Source organism: Rhinoderma darwinii, chromosome 2 (assembly GCF_050947455.1).
Source record: "Rhinoderma darwinii isolate aRhiDar2 chromosome 2, aRhiDar2.hap1, whole genome shotgun sequence".
NCBI lineage: Eukaryota > Metazoa > Chordata > Amphibia > Anura > Rhinodermatidae > Rhinoderma > Rhinoderma darwinii.
Window position 1 is genome coordinate 78,375,863 of NC_134688.1, and position 17,648 is coordinate 78,393,510.

The 17,648-nt window shown below is 46.4% G+C and overlaps 1 long non-coding RNA gene across 1 annotated transcript in view; it reads left to right on the top strand.

The window, feature by feature from the left end:
* Positions 1 to 17,421, top strand: part of LOC142740653 (uncharacterized) — a 94,011-nt gene extending 76,590 nt beyond the window's left edge. The window contains exon 3 of the long non-coding RNA XR_012880842.1: positions 17,334 to 17,421. This is a non-coding gene — a long non-coding RNA (uncharacterized LOC142740653). The remainder of the gene's footprint in view (positions 1 to 17,333) is intronic.
* Positions 17,422 to 17,648: the final 227 nt, after the last annotated feature.

The following is a 17,648-nucleotide window of genomic DNA, read 5'->3' on the forward strand; positions in this document are numbered from 1 at the left end:
TTGTTCTTTACGTCGATTGAGCCTTATAAGGGCTTAATTATCGTGGGGCAAGCTGTAGTTTCTATTGGTACCATTTTGGGGTACATGTGACTTTTTCATTCCTTTTTATTTTATTTTATGAGAGATGAGGTGGCAAAAACCAGCGATTTTGTCCGTTTATTTTTTTTTTTTACAGCGTTCACCATGCAGGTTAAATTGTGTTGTATTGTCATAGTTCAGACTTGTACGGATGCGGCGATACCAGTTATGTTAATTTTTACTTCTTTTTTACATTGTCTTTTGGGGGGAAATGGGAAAAGTGTTTTTTTTTTACTTTTAATATTTAAAAAATTTTCTATCTGAAAAAAAATACCTAATTGTTTTTTACTTTTTTTTAGTCCTCTTAGTGTATTATATAAACTCGAGAAAAAAAGAGTCCAAAGTATCCAAATGTTTAAAGAAGTACAAAATCTTTAATGAACAACACATAGGAATCTAAAATACAATATTTAACTGGATCATCAAATGGAAGTACATTTTAATAAAAATTGGATACAGGTAATACATGACATAGATAAAATTTAATACAAGTAGTGTATAGTATAGGAAGATCACTCTTAGAAACCTACTCATGTGAGTAAATATAAGTCAGGACAGAAAGACAAAGAAATAGTGAGAGTGAGATGTAAATAATCACAGTTCCTGTCTAATAAATATGAAGAGAGTCCTAGTTTTCACTACAACCTGACAAAGTCATAGTCAGATGCTTACCCATATTCAGTGGTGTAATGGTATGACCCAGTGGATAAAGTGATGCCCCAACGCGCGTTTCGCGTATCGCTTAATTACTCTTAGTGTATTGCAGTATATAGTGATTCTGATAGGCATCTATGAAGCCCTCACTTCGACAGGGCTTAATAGGTGTTCAAAGACGGCTGCCATAAAGACTATTGGAGCCGATGGCACGTCAGAGGGGGCCATCCCCCACCATTCTAACAGCTTAGATGCCGCTGTCGCTATTGCCAGAGGCATCTAAGGGGTTAAACGAGTGGGATCCCGCTTGTTACACTGAAGTATCGGCTGTAAGATACAGCCGACACTCTCATTCTATGGAGCAGGCTCAGCCCGTTAGCCTACTCCATACTACACTAGACCTCACTAGACCTCTGCCGTATATTAAATGGTTCAGTGGTTAAAAATTTTCTCAGAGTACGGGCGTTTTAGGTTCAAATTTGACTAGGATAACATTTCCATGGAGTTTTATGTGCTGTGCTTGAATAGATTTCCTCCAAGTATTACAGTTTTCTTCCACATCCAAAAACATAATGATAGGCTGATCAGATTGCTATGAAAGTTGGCTAATATAGGGAAATTAGATTGTAAAACCCACTAAGGATAACATAAAGAATATGTTGGCGCTATATAAACGACATAATATCCAAAAATAATTCAGACATTAGATTGGAACTGTACATAAACGTCAAAAACCTGGCATTATAAAACAGAAAAATTCAAATATGCCTACAAGTAAAACTTTGACCACTACTTTAAATTCTGATTTACTAATATATGGTTAATTTTTTTAATTGCCGTCCCTACCTTATTCTTGTACTGAAATCACTTAAGATGTGTACGGACACCCATGTTTTGGATTGGCTCTGATTTTGGCCTGAGGTTTTGGGTTTTGATTTACTGAAGAAAGGTAAAGTCTATTTTTACCTTTGCCAAAAAAATATAATTGTCCCAACCCAATGCATCTAAAATTTTAAAAAAAGCAACTTTGTAATAGGTTTTAATAGACTTTAAGATTTGTGTTTTCCCTAAGGGTATGATCACACTACGTTTTGTGGAGCTGTTTTGGATGCAGAAACCGAAAAAAAAAAACGCTCGCTGGAAAAAGAAGTGTCATGCCCTTTCTTCAGGCGTTTCCATCTCTGATCTCCCATTGACATCGGTGACAGAAAAAGCGGTTTTCGCTGCGTTTTTTACCCGCGGCGCTCAATGACCGAGGCCGATAAATTCTGCAAGAAACGCAGCAAAGGGAGTGCAGGCAGGTCAAAATCTGGCTCAAAATTCCTGAAGGAATTTTGAGGTACATTTTTCCGCCTGCAAAAAAACTCAGTGTGAACAGGTCCTTAAATTAGTATTTTACATAATTTTCTGTCATTTGGATGAGGGAGAGGCAAATATACCACTGTATAGTTGCCAGATATAAACCTGCAATAAAGAGCTCAAATAATATTGCTATACAGATTATAAATGGTACCACAATAGGGATCCAAAATAATAGCACAATACTAAACGACAATTATCATTGACCTTTTCTGTGATTGCTTTGCACATCCAACTGAAGGAAAGAGACGTATGTACACCACTCTTCCAACTTGGTGGGCTCTTTCTAAATTATTTTTCAACCCTGAATGTCATATGTCATTAGATAAACATCTATCCATTTTATTAAGGCTGTCATAGTATCTGCCGTTACTACGTCATGGGACAGGGCATTCCAAAGTTTAACTACTCTAACTAAGAACCCTTTCCTATATTGATGTATTTTCCTCCACACGTAAAGAATGTCCCTGATCCTTTGTACAGTTTTTTGATTGAGTAAATCATGTGCCAGTTCTTTTGTATTCCCCAGACATATATTTAAACACCTATACACCTCTACAGCATCTTTTTTTTTTTTAAGCCAAACAAGTCCGATTATTCCAGCCCCTCATTGTAAGAGACACCTCCCTTCGGATTTACTAATCTAGTCTCTAACTTTTGAACCCTCTCCAACTCTCCTATATCGCTTTTACAATGTGGAGCCTTAATACAATGTGAATCCCATATTTATGATGTGGTCTTACAAGGGATTTAGAGGGGCAATATTAGATTTGGATCACAGGTTTTTATCTCTCATTATACCTTAAAATATGATTTGCTTTTGCAGCAGCAGCTTGACATTGAGCACTGCTGCTTAGATAAATTATAACCAGAAACCCAGGATCTTCTTTCGTTCTATTCCATTTAATGTTTATGCAATAATATCATTAATGTGGCCTAGGTGCATTACTTTACATTTATTAACATTAAATTTCACCTGCCACCTTATAGCCCAGGCTTCCAGATGATCTAAGCCTTTATGTAATATTTTATAATCATGCAGAGTTTTAATTATCGTACAAAGTTTTGTACCATCAGCATAAACTGCCATTTTACTTTCAATCCCATCCACAAGGTAATTAATAAAGATAAAAAGAAACGGGCCCAATGCAGATCCTTGTGGTACCCCACTGCTGGCTTTATCTCATTTTGATTGTGCACTATTTCTAACATGTATTTGTTTTCTGTCTCTTAACCGATTATTTACCCACGTGTATACATTGTCCCCCAGTCCCTGCATCTGTAGATTCGGTACAAGGCTGTTGTGATGTACAGTATCAAATGATTTAGAAAAATCTAGATCTATCACATCTGTCACATTACCAACATCCAGATTTGCACTTACCTACTCATAGAAACTGCACATTTTAGTTGGACATGACCTGTTTTTCATAAATCTATGCTGGTTATCCGTTATTAGATTATTCACCACTATAAACATTTGCAGTTCATCTCTTGGAATAACTTTAACATGGTTTACACACAACAGATGTCAGACTTAGGGCATGCCCACACGTGGCGGATTTCCTCCGCAACTGTCCGCATCAATGCCGCACAGAATCTGCGTTGCAGATTCTGCGGCGGATCTGCCCAAAATGTGCAGTAAATTGATGCGGACTAGCTGCTGCGGACTGCGGGAAAAGTGCTTCCCTTCTCTCTATCAGTGCAGGATAGAGAGAAGGGACAGCACTTTCCCTAGTGAAAGTAAACGAATTTCATACTTACCGGCCGTTGTCTTGGTGACGCGTCCCTCTTTCGGCATCCAGCCCGACCTCCCTGGATGACGCGGCAGTCCATGTGACCGCTGCAGCCTGTGATTGGCTGCAGCCGTCACTTAGACTGAAACGTCATCCTGGGAAGCCGGACTGGAGACAGAAGCAGGGAGTTCTCGGTAAGTATGAACTTCTATTTTTTTGACAGGTTGCTGTATATTGGGATCGGTAGTCACTGTCCAGGGTGCAGAAACAGTTACTGCCGATCGCTTAACTCTTTCAGCACCCTGGACAGTGACTATTTACTGACATCTCCTAGCAACGCTCCCGTAATTACGGGAGCCCCATTGACTTCCTCAGTCTGGCTGTAGACCTAGAAATACATAGGTCCAGCCAGAATGAAGAAATGTCATGTCAAAAAAGCAAGACGCATCCGCAGCACATATAACATTTTCATGACAGCTGCGGACTTTATTGCGGTATTTAGAATCTCCATTGAAGTCAATGGAGAAATTCCGCCATGAGTCCGCAACCAGTCGCCACAACTCCGCAACAGCCATTGCATGCTGCGGACACCAAATTCCGCTCCGCAGCCTATGCTCCGCAGCGGAATTTTCTGCCTCGTCTAAACGAAGCCTACTAAAAAGAAGTGGAAGGCAATGGAGAAACGGCTCCTCTGCGGATTAACGCTGCGGAGTGTCCGCAGCGGAATTCAAGAGCAATTCCGCGACGTGTGGCTTTGCCCTAAGCGGACCGTAGTTACCTGATTCCACCTTTTTACCCTTCCTTAATATTGCTACATCAGCCATCCTCCTATCCTAAGCAGGGCCTAATAGCAGCTGGTTAAAAGTACCATACACTGCAATACATAAGTATTGCAGTGTATGGTACCATCAATAAAACGATCGCTTGTTCAAGTCCCCTAGCCCCAAGTCCCCTTAGTCCCCGTATGGGGTCTAAGAAAAAAATTAAAATAATTTTTATTTTAAAAATAATGTAAATTTACATGTGCGGTATTGCCATACCTGTCCAAGCTGGTCTAATTTAATGTAATTTACCCGTACAGTCGACACCATAAACGAAAAAAAAAACACCCCCAAACGACCCCAGAATTTTTGTCACTTTAGCTCCACAAAAAATTTTAATAAAAAGTGATCAAAAAGTTGCATGTCGCCCAAAATGGTACCGATAAAAACTGCAGCTCATTCCACAAAAACGAGCCCTCACACTGCTCAATTGAATAAAAATAAATAAAGTTATGGCTCTCAGAATATGGAAGAAAAGGCTGAGATAAATACCAGGATAGGTGATAAATATCTAATCGTGGGGGTCTGATCACTGGAACCCCCGCCGATCACGAGCACGGGTTTACCTTTCAGTTCCTGGGAGCCCCGTAGGAATAGAGCGATAGTGCGTATGCTTAACCCCGCTCCATTCATTTCTATGAGGCTGCCGAGCGCTGTGTTCGGCAGCCCCATAGAAATAATTGGAGCGGTGACCATTATATTTTCATCGTCATCTTTAAAAGGGCCGATATTATCAGATTTTTTCTCTTTGTATATATATATATATATATATATATATATATATATATACATTTTTGTGAGATTTATTTCAATGTTGTTAGCTATTTGTTTATCTGTGACTTAGTTTGCTTAGCTTGATTTTATTTGTACAGTTTCTGAGAATTCAGTATCTGAGAATCACATTTCTGGCTGCCTGAAAAAGACACCTGGTCAGGTGCCTAAGAATTTTTTTTATTTATTTTACAGACTGTCTAGGAATTTACGGACGATTTACAACTCTGACATTTCTGCAGTTTTGCTGTTCCTCCTGAAGTAAATTTTTTTGTCCAATTCCCTTTACCAAGCTTTATAGCATTAAGTCAGTCAACAAAAATGTCTAATTCAAAGAAGCTGTATGTACGTCTTAGGCTGGGTTCACGCGAGCATGTTACGTCCGTAATGGATGGAATGTATTTCGGCCGCAAGTCCCGGACCGAACACAGTGCAGAGAGCCGGGCTCCTAGCATCATAGTTATGTACGACACTAGGAGTGCCTGCCTCGCTGCAGGACAACTGTCCCGTACTGTAATCATGTTTTCAGTACGGGACAATAGTTCCACGGAGAGGCAAGGACTCCTAGCATCGTACATAACTATGATGCTAGGAGCCCAGCTCCCTGCAGTGTGTTCAGTCCGGGACTTGCGGCCGAAATACGCTCCGTCCATTACGGACGTAACATGCTCGCGTGAACCCAGCCTAATGATGGAAGTGAAGAGTCAAAATGTGGGTTGTCCTGTCCTAAGAAATCGATGGCCTATCCTCAGGATAGGCTATCAATATCTAATTTTAAAGCGTCCGAATCCCAGCACCCCTGCTCTTTTGATAGAGCCACAGCGCTCATACGAGAAATGCTTTTCCTTCATTTCCTTAACTGCTCACACTGTGAATTGCCTACACATTTGCAGTGGCGGTTCACAGTATTACAGCCTTCTACCATTTACTGATCGACGGGGGTGCCGGGGGTTGGACCCCAACCGATGAGAGATTGATGGCCTATACTGAGGATAGGCCATCAATTTCTTAGGACTGGACAACCCATTAAATGGAACCGTATCAAAATACCTCCAGTAGGTAGAAGGCAACAATGCATATGAACATTCCTGATATTAGCCACTTTATTTAAACTGGTGTAACTTGTAAGGTTGGTGTAACATGACAGTATGTAATTATAAGATGTATTGACTGTTTTTCAGTAGTTTACAGTCAACAATCCTATGCAGTCACTTGTAAGGCCTTTAAGCATAACCATACGCTAAGGCAAATCAAAAGCAAAGCTGTATATTTGAAGACCAACAAAAGCTGTGAGTTTAGTAAAATAATCTGACTATGATCTAGTGATCAATATGTTGACAAAAAAACTAAGCTTCATTTACTGTATGGGAATATTAACAAAGGTAAGTACTAAGGGTTGATAACACCTTAACCCCTTAATGACCGGGCCATTTTGCACGTTAATGACCAAGGATTATTTTTTGTTTTTCCACGGTCGCATTCCAAGAGTCGTAACTTTTTTTTTATTCCGTCGACATAGCCGTATAAGGGCTTGTTTTTTGCGGGACGAGTTGTATTTTGTAATTGCACCATTTTTAGATGCTTATAATATATTGATTAACTTTTATTAACTTTATTTTAGGAGAGAATTGAAAATAAGCAGCCATTCCAGCATTGATTTTCACGTTATAAATTTACGCCATGTACTATGCAGCGGAAATAACATGTTAACTTTATTCTATGGGTCGGCACTATTATGGGGATACCAAATATGTAAGGGTTTTATATGTTTTTCCTACGTTTGCACAATAAAAACCCTCTTAGAAAAAAATTACTTGTTTTTGCATCGCCACGTTCCAAGAGCCGTCATTTTTTAATTTTTCCGTCGATGTGGCCGTATGTGGGCTTGATTTTTGCGGGACAATGTGTAGTTTTCATTAGTACTATTTTGGAGTACATAGGACTTATAGATGAACTTTTATTTTATTTTTTATGGGGGGAATGGGAGAAAAGAGAGAATTTTGCCATTGTTTTTTGCGGTTTTTTTGGACGCCGTTCATCCGGCGGTTTAATTAATGTGTTAATTTTATTGGTCAAGTTGTTTCGATCGCGGGGATACCATATATGTGTATGTGTGATTTGTTTTGACACTTTTACTGAATAAAACCACTTTTTGGGCAAAAAAAGTAGTTTTATTTGATTTTGACTGTAATTATTATTATTTTTTTCTACAAACTTTATTTAACTGATTGACATTTTTTTTTTTAAAGTCCCATCAGGGGACTTCACTATGTGATGTGCCGATCGCATATATAATGCTTTGGTATACTTAGTATACCAAAGCATTATTGCCTGTCAGTGTAAAACTGACAGGCAACCTGTTAGGTCATGCCTCCGGCATCGCCTAACAGGCAGATGCTGAAGGCAGACCTGGGGGTCTTTGTTAGACCCCCGGCTGTCATGGAAATCCGACGGCGACCCGCGATTTGTTTGCGGGGGCGCCGATCGGCTGACAGAGGGAGCTCCCTCGCTCTGTCAAACACATGACTCAAATAAGTCGAGTCGCTTCTCCCCTTATGTAAATCTACCCTCCCAAAGCAGACACTGAAACAGAGTTGGATTTTAATGGCCACAGCAGCCGTTTATTATTTAAATAACAATAACTTTAAATACCATAATTTTTTAATCCCCAAAAAAGGGGATACATCATAACAACAAATAACCCACTGCGACCCTATCAGGGTCATAACATTATAAACCAACCAGAATGACAGGGGCAAGTCCTTGAAGCCACCGATACTTAATTTTGGCCATCTGCCCACAAATACCTTACCCCCAGCCGTAACCCGGCCCAGGAGCACCAAATTACCTTTTTGCAGATGACCACCATATATATATAAATATATATAACCCAGCTTTCAAAAGGGGTAACACCCTAAGAAGCCGACAAATTGGGGGTGCATCCCGTGATGCATTCCCCCCCACCACTTTTTACGACCTACTTCAAGGACTCCCCCCCGCAGCTGCAATGACAAAATTTAACCTCCCCCAAAGACAAATGTCAATAAGCAAATAAACTTTGACGAGAAGAACCACCATCCGCAGCAACCTTTTGCCGCGGTCAACCGATCCACATCAGGGCGGGCGGGCGGGAACATGTTCCTGCTTCTGTGTCCTGGCGAAGAGAGGGAGAGCACAAACAGGAAACAGGTACATCCCCTTCAATCCCCACCCCTTCTCACTCAAGCCCTCCTGCTGTCCCCCCCCCCCTTTCCTCTCATAGGCCAGCCAACTCTGTGTCCCTCCCATCTATTTTAGTCATGGAGGCCTTCCCTTATTCCTTTTTTCTTCTTTCAGTACGGCCTCTTCTTGACTCAAATAAGTCGAGTCGCTTCTCCCCTTATGTAAATCTACCCTCCCAAAGCAGACACTGAAACAGAGTTGGATTTTAATGGCCACAGCAGCCGTTTATTATTTAAATAACAATAACTTTAAATACCATAATTTTTTAATCCCCAAAAAAGGGGATACATCATAACAACAAATAACCCACTGCGACCCTATCAGGGTCATAACATTATAAACCAACCAGAATGACAGGGGCAAGTCCTTGAAGCCACCGATACTTAATTTTGGCCATCTGCCCACAAATACCTTACCCCCAGCCGTAACCCGGCCCAGGAGCACCAAATTACCTTTTTGCAGATGACCACCATATATATATAAATATATATAACCCAGCTTTCAAAAGGGGTAACACCCTAAGAAGCCGACAAATTGGGGGTGCATCCCGTGATGCATTCCCCCCCACCACTTTTTACGACCTACTTCAAGGACTCCCCCCCGCCAAAGCGAAACAGGCCTTGACCACCTCACGCCTGCGAGCTCCTCCACACTCCCACCGCTCGCTCAATTCCATCGGTCAAAGCCAGACTCCACATATCCATCCCCACCTCATTGAGGTGCACACCGTCCTCTACCCAGTAGCTGCCTGTCCCAGCCTCCAGATCCCAGTGGCGCACCGCAACCCCACCATTACGCGTCACGAAGCTCGATATGGCCCTATTAGCCTTAATGCGAGCCTTGTTAATTTTTCCCACAGAACGGGCCATCCGCCAGTTCTTCCTAGGGACCATCTCAGACCACACCGTCACCAATTTAGGATAAGTTGCCCATAAGCAGAGCAAATCATGCTTGACGTCCCGTACCAACTCCCGGAAAGGGCATATACCCAAATCGTTGCCTCTCACATGCAACACCAGTACCTCCGGCGCCCTGTCAAGCAGTACAAAATTGTGAAACTCGGGCAATACCCTGTTCCATGTCATTCCCCGTATACCCATCCACCTCACAACCGCCGCGTCCCGCGGAATCCTGAGCTGTCGACCGTCCGGCCGTACATCCGCGCGAAGGGCACCCCAGTACACAAAAGAATGTCCCATAATCCACACCATGCATGAGTCACGGCCTGCAAAACAAATGAAGAACATACACGCACCACCTCTTGCTGCCGCGTACCATTAATACTCAGGCGGAAACGCACGCACCCGGAACATGCTATACATCAATATATCACAACATGTTCAAGCGCACATAAGAACGGAAACGCGCCGACTCCCAACGCCCTATCCGCTGCACGCCTGCATCATCTAAACCCCATCTCACCGCCTCCGTCGCTGCCCCTATACGGAAAGAATGAGACGAGTATTGCTCTGCCTGCACCCCGCTAGCCACCAGACACTTTCTGAAAACCGAAATAAACTGATACCGCGACAGAAACGAGCCATCCTCGTGCCGCAGCAACGGCCCGTCTGAGAGATCTAAACCCGCCAAGTACTCCTTGACACACAACACTGGACAAACCGGATTCTTTGGGACCGCCAGCAAAACCACTCGACGTCCTGCCCCTCCTTGGTCCGTTTTGGACCTTCGCAACACTATCTCCACCCTGTCTTCATACAAATCGACATTATCCTGCAACAAGCCTCCCGCTCTCACCGAACTGGGGGAAACCAATTCCCCTACCCGAAAAGCTCCAAAAAAGGCTAACGCAAAAGCCAACCGGAAAAGCTTGCTCTCATACTCTGAACGACACACCTGCCGCACCACCACCTCCAGGGAACACAACAATTGAAATGACACGGGACGCCTCTTATCCCTCACCACTACACCCCGTCTCAGCCCTTTCAATGCCTGGCCCACCAAAAACCGCTTCGTGATATCTGCCAACCCCCGTAACTTACAACCGAAAGCAATGGCCGCCACGAAGCGATTAACCTTAGCGACCGTGCAACCCCGGGCGAACGCATCCCCCAACCAAAACAGCAAGGCCACCATCCTATCATCATCCGAGCACACATCTCCCAAAGATCTCACCCACTCCTCCCATTGCCTCCATCCAGCCGCATACGACGACCCCGTCGCACTGGCCAGTGAACGTTTAATCAATGCACCTGCCGCCTGGATACCAGCTCCCACAGATGACTGGGACAGTCCACCCCTGTTAACTCCGCGTCCGGGACCAGCTGCCGGAAACGATCCCACTGCGAGCGAGAAAGCGCGTCAGCAATACAATTCTCCACCCCGGGAACATGCACCGCCACCACCCATGCATTTAAACTCAAACAGGAAAGCACCAACTGACGCAACAAGCGAACCACTGGAGGGGACGACGCCGAAGTATTATTTATAGCCATCACCACCCCCAAATTGTCGCAATGAAAACGCACTTTTTTGTCCCGGAACCTGTCTCCCCAAATGGTGACCGCCACCACGATGGGAAACAGTTCGAGTAGGGCCAAGTTACGCGTCAGTCCCGCCTCCACCCATGCAACCGGCCATTCTCCCGCGCACCATTGACCTTTAAAGAACGCCCCGAACCCCACCGCCCCAGACGCGTCAGTGAACAATTCCAAATCGAAGCTATCTAACGCCCGGGACATCCAAAGAGAGCGCCCATTATACTGTGCCAGAAAATGGAGCCAGACCTGTAAATCTTCCCTGTGCTCTGCAGCCAGACGAATGAAATGATGGGGTTCCCGAACCCCCGCCGTCGCCGCTGCCAACCGCCGACAAAAAACCCTGCCCATCGGCATGATGCGGCAGGCAAAATTCAACTTCCCCAATAAGGACTGCAATTCACGTAGCGTAATTTTCCTAATCCGACACGCTCGCTCCACTACCAACCGCAAATCCCCCAACTTATCCTCCGGCAATCTGCACTCCATTGCTACGGAGTCGATAGTAATTCCCAAAAAACAAATGGTCGTCACCGGACCCTCAGTTTTTTCCACAGCCAAGGGTACACCGAACTCCCTTGACACCCAATTGACCGTCTCCAACAAATTTGCGCAAACCCCCGAACACGACGGGCCAACGCACAAGAAATCGTCGAGATAGTGAATAACTGATTCCACCCCCGCGACCTCCCTGACTACCCATTCCAAAAAAGAACTAAACACCTCAAAGTACGCGCACGACAACGAACAACCCATGGGAAGGCATCGATCAATGTAATAATCCCCTTCCCAATAACATCCCAACAACCTCTGGCTGTCCGGATGAACCGGCAACAAACGAAACGCCGCTTGAATATCAGTTTTTGCCATCAGAGCCCCTCTTCCGTAACCACGTACTAACGCTACCGCCGCATCAAACGACGTGTAGACCACAGAACAGAGATCCTGGTCAATGCCATCGTTAACCGACGCCCCCTTCGGGAAGGACAAATGCTGAATAAGCCGGAATTTGTTACCTTCTCGTTTTGGAACCACCCCTAACGGTGACACCACCAAACCTGGAACTGGGATCGTGCTAAAGGGGCCCGCCATTCTGCCCAGATCAATCTCCTTCCGGATTTTTTCCGAGACTACCCCCGCATGCTGATATGCCGACTTAAGGTTGCGCTGCGTGAAAGGGACCTCATGCAAAGGGGGCGGAATAATGAAACCGTAACCAAAACCTAAACTAATCAACCGCGCCCCCTCCTTATTGGGGTACCTACTTAGAAAGGGGGCCATCTTTATGAGTTTCACGGGAGTCTCCCCCATAACCAGACGCACCGCTGGCTCCCCCTTGTCGTTTACCCTTCTTAAAACATTTAGACGCTCCATGTGACTGCCCGCTGCAATGTGAACACGCATGCTTGAATTTACACGTCGCTCCAAATTTGCACTGCCCCTCATTGAACTGCCAACACGTCCCAAATTTTGAACCTGAGGCCTGACTACCCCCGCCGGAAGTTCCTGCTGCATTCCCGCTCCCGGGAAAGGACTGCCCCTGCTTATAAAGTGCCGTCACTTTCAACCATAAGGCTATGTCCTTATGGTCCCACCGTATATTCGGCCGCACCGCTTTCCTCTGCCGAAACTGCTCATCGTAACGAAGCCAGGCCTGGCCCCCATAAACCCGATGCGCCTCCCCCACCGCATCCAAATAACAAAACAAGCCGGAACAATTATCTGGCGCCTTTTCCCCAATAACGCTCGCCAAAATTGCAAAAGCCTGCATCCAATTAACGAACGTTTTTGGAATCAACCTGTACCGTCTCTTTTCTTCCTCATCCTTTTTTGTTTCATCCCGCTTCACCTTATCTAAATTAAACTTCTCCAGCGGAAGCAAGGAAAAAATCTCCACATACTCGTCCTTCCAAATCCTTTCCTTTACCTCCTGCTTTAAATGCGCCCCTAACGGGCCCTCATAACAAACATAAACCTCCCCGCGCGCACGATCATCAAGACGCACCCTATCAACCTCCTTTGGCGAGTCTGTTTGAACCGCCGCCGCCACTGCCACCGCTGCCCCGGCATTCAACCCCCCACCGTTTTGACGAACCGGAGCGCTTCCAACACTGCCCCCCCACACCGCGGCCGGCGCCACACCTGACGATTCTTGGGAAGGGGAACCACCTAGCCGCCCCACTAACACTTTTAAACATCCCACTAACTCCGCCAAACTATCCCCCGCACCCGCCTGTAGCGACGGGACCCCCGACTCCGCCGCGACGCCCACCGCCTCGACACCCTCTACACCGATACCCGACATCAATAAAGCTGGAAATGGTAACGTAGGTGTCAACTCACCAGGCTGCCCAGGGGCTGTGAACCCGTCAGCCGGACCCCCATGTCCACGTGGAGAGGCCCGCCGCTCACCGTCCTCCAATGCTCCGGACTCCCTCTGGCGCTGTCCGCATTGGCAATGTGTGCACGGGGAATTCCGATTTTCGTCTGAGTAAAGGGGGGGTGACATCGCATCATCCAATTGGCCGAGGTCCAGTTCATGCCTCATCCGTCCCGCTGAACCAGCTCCGAGCTGTTCCGTCCCTGGCACTCCAACCACCGACCTCATCCTGCGACCTCTGGTCGTTTCCACCTCGACGACACCATGAGCCGACCCTCTGGCTGGCACATCACCATGCAGGGTCGCCGTTGCCCTTCCGCCACGTGCTGAAGAAGGAGAGGATGTGACCGGAAGTGAAGGCCGCGTCCTCCTCGCCGCTGCCGCCGGGCGCTGCCGCGTTTTGGGATTCCTCCCAGGACCAGACGAAAGAGCAGCGGCAGGCCGCCCTGGGGTCTGGCCTGCAGGGTCCACTGATGGGCTCCTCTTGCGCCGCCGCGCCCGCGGGATGTCTTCAGGACTCAGGCTTGCGGGCGGGCGCGAGCGCCTCGTGCTGCGCGTCACGCCGGGAGTGCCAGCCCTGGCCTGAGTCATGGGGGAAACGGGCTCTCCTCTTCTCCTGCCCGACCCCCTGGTACGCCGGTCCTGTACCTCGGCCTGCTCCAGCAGCCCCGCGACCACCGGCATGACAGAGCGCTCCCCGCTTGCTCCAGCCGACTCTGCTCGCTCCTGGACCGGAGCGCCCGATTGTCCCTGCAGCAGCGTCGCTACTCGTGCTCCGAGCCATCCAGGACCCTGAGAGGCTGCTGCGGCCCGCAACAGCTCCATAGCCTCCTCATCAGACGCAGCAGGGGTAACAAACATGTTCCTGCTTCTGTGTCCTGGCGAAGAGAGGGAGAGCACAAACAGGAAACAGGTACATCCCCTTCAATCCCCACCCCTTCTCACTCAAGCCCTCCTGCTGTCCCCCCCCCCTTTCCTCTCATAGGCCAGCCAACTCTGTGTCCCTCCCATCTATTTTAGTCATGGAGGCCTTCCCTTATTCCTTTTTTCTTCTTTCAGTACGGCCTCTTCTTTAGATGCCGCTGTCACTATTGACAGCGGCATTTAATGGGTTAAACTGCCAGAATCGAAGCGCGCTTCGATTCCGGCAGTTGCAGCAGGAGCCAGGCTGAGTATAACAGCCGTGCTCCTGCTGCTGATCGCGTGGGTACAGTGACAGTACCCGCGCCATCACAGGACGGATATATCCTTCCTCCTGCGCGAACTAGCAGCTGCTGAGGACGGATATATCCGTCCTTCGGCGTTAAGGAGTTAAACATGAGTTTATGCTTGCAAATGTTGGTGCAGATTTGGGGCAATTACGCAACGAATCTGCACCAACATTTGCATATTTGACAGGTAATTCAGACATTGCAGATATCACAGCGGACTTGCCACAGATTTCAGTCTTTGCATTGCAGTCCGCAGTGGAGTTTTCCGCAACGTCTGCACGAAGATAACTAAAAAGGTGTGGAAACCAATGGACAAACTGTCTGCTAAGGATTTCCACTGCAATTCCGCCACATCTGAATGTGCCCTTAGGGTGTGGTGCTCTCATGGGTGTCACTCTGGCTTCACAACCCTGCTCCCCCTACTGTGGTACCCAATACTAGACTCTCAAGCCCCGTAACAATGTTTGTACTTTATCTTTACATTCTTATGAAGAAACATCTTGTAAATTGTAACTTCTAAGGTTCTTTTCAAGGACGCTGATGACCTTTTATTTGTTTTGTCCATTCCAGTAACATCCAGAACTATAGCAGTAGGAGTCATAGCAGTTGCTATAGAGCTCAGAAGCTGAGAGGGGGGGGGGGGATCAAATACAGAAACGTTCCTTTTTGTGTGGAAAAAACACAATGGTAACTCTCTGCGGTCTACCTTTACTATGTGGGTTCTTTTATGGGCAGAAGATCTGCTATATTGTATGACTTTACTATCGATCCATTGGTTGCTGCTGAAGTAGTTGGGGCTCATGCACACAGCTGTATTATGGCTCCGTTTTGTGTGGAGCTGTAAAAGGGCTTTCATAGAGGTGCATAAATCCTCCATTCTACCTCTGTATTCCTTCTATTTCATAAGGAGGTTATTTTACTGTCAGATTCCGTACGAATCCAACACAAATTATTTTTTTGTGCCTGACTGAAGTAGTCATACCTAGAAGCATTCATACCTAGGGAAAATATCCCCATAGACACGGAGTCCGACAGCGTGTGTACGCCAATAAGCGGAGGCTGTGTACGGCTCCGTACTAAAGGAGCCATATTGGCGCTGTGTACAGGGCTATGCCGCGTGCATACGTCTTTATACTGTTGTTTACATTACTACAGTACTATTTGAGATCAACAAAGTAGCAACTTTGACCTGAATTTCCCAAAATAAGTGTTAGAAATGCTCAAGTCAATCCAACTTTAAGATACACTATGAAAGGTGCAAAGTAACTCTAAGGACCAGTTCACACAGAGTTTTTTTGGTGCTGATTTTCGACGTGGAAACTGCGTCGGAATCAGAATTGTTTTAGAAAAAAAAGCGGCACATGCCGCAGTTCCGCCTCTGACCTCCATTTGAAAACAATGGGAGGCAGATAATGCGTTTTTCTTTGCCCGTGGCACTTAATGGCCGTGGGCGAAAAACGCTGCTACAAACGCCGCAAAAACCACAGCAAGAAAGTGCAGGCAGGTCAAAATCTGCCTCAAAGTTTCTGAAGGAATTTTGAAGCAGATATTTTCTGCCTGCAAATTCCTCCGTGTGAACAGGGCCTAAAATGTTATATTGGAGGACAATGGCGTAGCTATAGGGGTCGCAGCGGTCGCAATTGCGACCGGGCCCCCGAAGCCAGGGGGCCCACAGCCCCCCGCACCACATCAATAAAAAGTTACTATAGTAACTCGGGCCGCGGGCCCCTGTTACTATAGTAACAGACTGTACTTACCTTCCTGGTTCCGGATCGCAGCGGAGGTCCTGACGTCAAGCGCTGTGCGCAGCGCATGACGTCACAGCGCTATGCGCCGCGCACAGCATCGAGATGACAGAACTACCGCCGTGGCTGAAGAGGAAGGTAAGATTAGCCCTGACTGGCGGCGTCCGACTCCCGGGACCCGCCAATCAGCTGTTTTGAAGGGGCCGCAGCACTCGTACGAGAGCTGCTCCCCTTCATTCCGGTCACTTCATTCTGGTCACACTGTGAATCGGTGTCGGCGATTCACAGTGTGAGCGAGTAGTGAAATGAAGGGGAAGCAGCTCTCGTACGAGTGCTGCGGCCCCTTCAAAACAGCTGATTTGCGGGTCCCGGGAGACACATCAGCTATTGATGGCCTATCCTGTGGATAGGCCATCAATGTTTAGGGACTGCACAACCCCTAAGCCTACGATGTAGCAGGCTTAGGGGGCCCATGAGACAGGATCACAGATTGTGTGATGCTGTCTGCTGGGCCCTGTATCTAAGCCAATCACATGGTAGGCTTAGATACATGGCCCATGCGTGATCCTGTCTGCTGGGCCCTGTATCTAAGCCAATCACATGGTAGGCTTAGATACAAGGCCTATGTGTGATAATGTCTGCTGGGCCCTGTATATAAGCCTACCACACTGTAGGTTTAGATACAGGGCCCCAGCACACAGTAATCTTATACTGTATAAGATTACTGTCTGCTGGACTCTGTATCTAAGCCTACCTTGTGGTAGGCTTAGATACAGGGTCCCACAGACTAACACACACGGGCCCTGTATCTAAGCCTAACACATGTGTTACTAATCGTTTTTCTTGTGTGTTTTCTTACAGGTTCGGTCGTTGAACTACGTCGGATTCCAGGACTACTTCGATGACGGCTTTTTTTTTTATTATCAATAAAATGGTTAATGAGGGTTGTGTGGGTTTTTTTTTTTTATTTCAATAAAATATTTTTTCTATGTCTTTGTGGTTTTTTTTAAACTATATTACTACCGCCTTAGTAATGGCCGCCGGCTGATTGACAGTATCCATTGCTAAGGCGGGGCTTAGTGTTAGCCGGTGCAGAGGCGAACACTAACCCCCATTATTACCCCGGTACCCACCACCACCAGGGGTGCTGGGAAGAGCCGGGTACCATCCAATACC